The sequence below is a fragment of the Salvelinus alpinus genome, chromosome 1, assembly GCF_045679555.1.
Source record: "Salvelinus alpinus chromosome 1, SLU_Salpinus.1, whole genome shotgun sequence".
Classification (NCBI taxonomy): Eukaryota; Metazoa; Chordata; class Actinopteri; order Salmoniformes; family Salmonidae; genus Salvelinus; species Salvelinus alpinus.
This window is the reverse complement of record NC_092086.1, coordinates 28,818,536-28,823,535: the sequence shown is the minus strand read 5'-3', so window position 1 is coordinate 28,823,535 and position 5,000 is coordinate 28,818,536. Positions and strand designations below refer to the sequence as shown.

General features: G+C 47.2%; 1 protein-coding gene across 1 annotated transcript in view; it reads left to right on the top strand.

The window, feature by feature from the left end:
* The first annotated feature begins 3,372 nt into the window (after window positions 1–3,372).
* Window positions 3,373–5,000, top strand: part of LOC139572817 (retinoic acid-induced protein 1) — a 374,407-nt gene continuing 372,779 nt past the window's right edge. The window contains exon 1 of the mRNA XM_071395609.1: window positions 3,373–3,624. The gene's annotated coding sequence lies outside the window, so the exon portion shown is untranslated. The remainder of the gene's footprint in view (window positions 3,625–5,000) is intronic.

Sequence of the window (5,000 nt, the reverse complement as noted above, 5' to 3'; positions counted from 1 at the left end):
GGGACCAGTATGAATCAAAAGTATGAACATGTACTTAGTCACTATTGTAACTGGCTCTGGATAAGAGCGTCTGCTAAATGACTCAAACATCAAAAAATGTAAAGGGCCAATATGGCAGCTCCAAGGTGATTTGTAGTATAGAATGTATACAACAACACATTCAAGAAAACAAATAGAAATTGTTAATAGAAAATAGACAAAATATTGGGGCCTCCCGAGCGGCGCAGCGGTCTAAGGCAGTGCTAGAGGTGTCACTACAGACCCGGGTTACTGGGCTGTATCACAAACGGCTGTGATTGGGAGTCCCATAGAGCAGTGCACATTTGGCTCAGCGTCATCCGGGTTAGGGGAGGGTTTGGCCGGGGGGACTTTACTTGGCAAATCGTGCTCTAGCGACTCCTTGTGGCAGGCCGGGTGCCTGCAGGCTGACCTCGGTCATCAGGTGAATGGAATGGGGTTTCCTCCGACAATATTGAAATTGGGGAGAAAAAGGGGGTAAGATATAAACAAATTATGAAAAGTGAAGTAGATAAAAATGATGAATATTTCTTGTGACAGGCTACTCCAGTATTTTTGTGGCTCATGCGACGGTCTGTCAAATCACTGTCTGTCGTCAAGGTCAGACAGAGGCGCATCCTTTCGCGTCAAGAGCGCCAGAGAGAAATTAAACTCAAAATCAATCGCCCTTGAACCCCTTTGTGTGTGTGTGTGTGTGTGTGTGTGTGTGTGTGTGTGTGTGTGTGTGTGTGTGTGTGTGTGTGTGTGTGTGTGTGTGTGTGTGTGTGTGTGTGTGTGTGTGTGTGTGTGTGTGTGTGTGTGTGTGTGTGTGTGTGTGTGTGTGTGTGTGTGTGTGTGTGTGTGTGTGTGTGTGTGTGTGTGTGTGCATCTCCCCGTGAGTAGCGGACTGCCTCTATATTTACCCAGCTCAAGATATATTCAGCGGAGGAGGGGGAGACAGACGACGTTTCCGCACTGAATGAAAATATCTCTGTTGCACAACAACAGTACCGCTGCAGAATGACCGAGATATGCTCGAGCAGGTCTGTGCTGTGCAGCCGCAACGAGCTGTGTTGCTCTCGCATGGCAGGGGGAAAAAGACAGGATGAGTGAAAGAGAGAGAGAGAAAGAAAAGAAGAGAAGGAGAGATGGACAGAGAGACAGAGAGAGAAACAGAGAGAGAGAGAGAGAGAGCGAGAGAGAGAGAGAAACAGAGAAAGAAACAGAGAAACAGAGAGAGAAACAGAGAGAAACAGAGAGAGAACAAGAGAGAAACAGAGAGAGAAACAGAGAGAGAAACAGAGAGAAACAGAGAGAGAAACAGTGAGAGAAACAGAGAGAGAAACATAGAGAAACAGAGAGAGAAACAGAGAGAGAAACAGAGAGAGAAACAGAGAGAGAAACAGAGAGAGAACAAGAGAGAAACAGAGAGAGAAACAGAGAGAGAAACAGTGAGAGAAACAGAGAGAAACAGAGAGAGAAACAGAGAGACAGAGAGAGAGAGAGAGAGAGCGAGAGAGAGAGAGAGAAACAGAGAAAGAAACAGAGAAACAGAGAGAGAAACAGAGAGAAACAGAGAGAGAACAAGAGAGAAACAGAGAGAGAAACAGAGAGAGAAACAGAGAGAGAAACAGTGAGAGAAACAGCGAGAGAAACAGAGAGAAACAGAGAGAGAAACAGAGAGAGAAACAGAGAGAGAAACAGAGAGAGAAACAGAGAGAGAACAAGAGAGAAACAGAGAGAGAAACAGAGAGAGAAACAGTGAGAGAAACAGAGAGAGAAACAGAGAGAAACAAAGAGAGAAACAGAGAGAGAAACAGAGAGAGAAACAGAGAGAAACAGAGAGAGAAACAGAGAGACAGAGATGAAGTTTGTAGAAAGGAAGTCTTCATATCTATATAATCCTTATTATTCACAGGCACCTGAGCAGCAGCCAGCAGTCAGCCTCCAGCCTAATCCAGCATTCATAGGGAGGGAAGGAAGGAGGGAGGGATAGCAAGATGGCCGGATGGGAGGAGAGAGACAGTCCCCCTCCCTCCTACTCACCTCCTCCCTCCTTATTTTCATTCATGGCACAATCAGTGACACACACGCACACACTCTATCTCTCCGTACACACACAATCTCTGGCACAGTCCCTCTCCATCAAAAGAGTCTTTCTCTCCCTTTCTGTCTCTCTCTCGCTTCCTCTATTTCTCTCTCTTCCTCTCTCCCTCTCATACAGAGAGACACACATCTCCCTTTCTGTCCATCTCCCTTTCTGATACACTCTTTGCCCTTCTCTCTCCCTTTCTCACAATGACACACACTCATAAACACATACAGATGTATGATCTTAATTTGATCACAGTAGGAAATGCACACCTGTAGTGTATTTGAGTTTTAAAAATACTTCTAATGTTTGTCAGTTCCACTTTGAAATTTCAGAATTTAAATCCACATAATAATTCCCATTTCCTGTTGCTGCAGGATTATTTTCCTGTTGTAGCAAACTGGCTCAAATTAAGATCCTACATCTGCATACACAAACACACACACATAAACAAACACTCAACCTCTCCCACATACACACATTTGTATTTACACATGCATGCAGTATCCTTGCCACACACATTCACAGAGAGATATAAATAGAGAGATAGAGAGTGAGAGAGAAATGGGAAGACATTAGAGAGAGGGGGAGAGAGAGGGATAGAGAGAGAGCTAATTTGAGAGGCTTTGAAGATGGCATCCTCCCTTTCTCTCTGCCTCTCTGTGCTCCTCAGTACGGGAGCAGGTGGTCCCACTGATCGACCCCTCCTCTTCTCCCTGACCCCCTCCCTTCCCTCTCTTTCCCTGTGCATCAGCAATCTCTGCCTTCTCCTCTGACACACACACACACACACACACACACACACACACACACACACACACACACACACACACACACACACACACACACACACACACACACACACACACACACACACACACACACACACACACACACACACACACATACACACACACACACACACACACACACACATACACACACACAGACATACACACATACACACAGTCTGTGGCTCTGTGGCTGGTCGACGGACTACTAGACTCCCCAGCAGAGTCAGAGGCGGGCCCCCTGAGATAATTCCACTATACATCCCCCCTATAGACTCCCCCCTCCACCCCTCCACCTCCCCCCACCCATCTGGAAAGGAGAGGGGCTGCCTTCTAATTGCTTTCCTATCCCCCAGAGCTCTCCCTCCTCCTCCTCCTCCTCCTCCTCCTCCTCCTCCTCCTCCTCCTCCTCCTCCTCTATCCATCGCTGCACCCCCTCCTCTCCCCTCGCACCCCCTACCCCCTCCAGCCACCCCCCGCCCTGCACACACAACATGGCAGCAGGGGGAAGGAGGGAGGCGAGCTAGAGAGTGAGAGAGTGAGAGAGTGAGTGAGAGGGAGAAATAGAGAGAGAGGCTGCCGCGGCTGACAGGGAATACTGGTGCCATTTTCACATCGCGGGAAGGATTCATTCCTGCTCCGCTCAGCTCCGCTGTGGAAGAAGGGAACGAGGGAAGAAGGGAACGAGGGAAGAAGGGAACGAGGGAAAGAGGAAAAGGAAGGAGGCTGACAACTATAAAACAGGTATTGTGCTTTCTCTTCTTTCTGCTGGGTAGCTAATGCTAACTGTTGGTAGAGAGCAAGATGGACAGGGCACTGAGGGCTGGATGGAGGATGAGGGCTGTGTGTGAATGGCAGCAGAGGCAGTGGAGGGGGCGTGGGTATGGTGTAGAGGACAGGTGAACTAATACTCTGTATTTACATTCATTAGGATGCTGCTTTGTGCCTGCTGTTTTTGATTGGGTTATATTTCTGTCTGGATCAATTATTGTTTCTATCAACAACAACAAAAATCCAGAAATGTGCATCATTTTATATTTTTCAACAATCACAACAACCATCTCAGAAATAGAACATAGAGATCATGAGATATTACATTGTTGTTGGGTTGTTTATCTTTGGCTACGTACAAAACAGAGGGTCCTATAGTAGCATTATACGGGCTGTGGTATCCTGTCTTACCCTGGGGTTGTGTTGCGTAGTGCTATAACAAAACTCCCTGTGCCACACTCATGATGTGTCAGAGCACGCTGTTTCTTAGGCCTGTACTGGGTTACGTAAGTCTGTTGCCCTAAAAGGAACAGCAACACCTTGTGAAATCAGCATGTAAAGCAATGCATAAAGAACCTGTGTGTGTGTGTGTGTGTGTGTGTGTGTGTGTGTGTGTGTGTGTGTGTGTGTGTGTGTGTGTGTGTGTGTGTGTGTGTGTGTGTGTGTGTGTGTGTGTGTGTGTGTGTGTGTGTGTGTGTGTGTGTGTGTGTGTGTGTGTGTGTGTGTGTGTGGTGTAATAAACTGCATAGTCCCTGTCAAAGGCATCTCATCTCAGCTCTGCTCTGCTCGGCTTGCAGCCATTAAACGTTGCACAGAGACTGCAGTGTCACAGATGACTGAAATTGATGCTTCGCTCGGACAGACTTCCTCTCTCAGATAATCCATTGAGAAGGAGAGATAGAGGGAGAGAGGAGAGAGCGAGAAAGAGTGTGAGAAATGGAGAGAGAGAGAGAGAGAGAGAGAGAGAGAGAGAGAGAGAGAGAGAGAGAGAGAGAGAGAGAGAGAGAGAGAGAGAGAGAGAGAGAGAGAGAGAGAGAGAGAGAGAGAGAGAGAGAGAGAGAGAGAGAGAGAAAAAAAGAGGGTTAGCAAGAAGAAAGGTGTGAGTGCAAGGATGAGAAAAGAAGGGGGGAGAGAGGGCAGAGAAGAGGGGGTGATAACAGAGAGATGGAGAGAGGGAGAGAGAGAGAAGACACAGTGTCTATGTGTGTGTGAGAGAGAGAGAGATAACAGAAAGAGAGATAGAGAGAGAGAGATAACAGAAAGAGAGAGATAAAGAGATACCAGAGAGAAAGAGAGAGAGAGAGAGAGAGAAAGAGAGAGAGAGCGAGAGAGAGAGAAAGAGACACCAG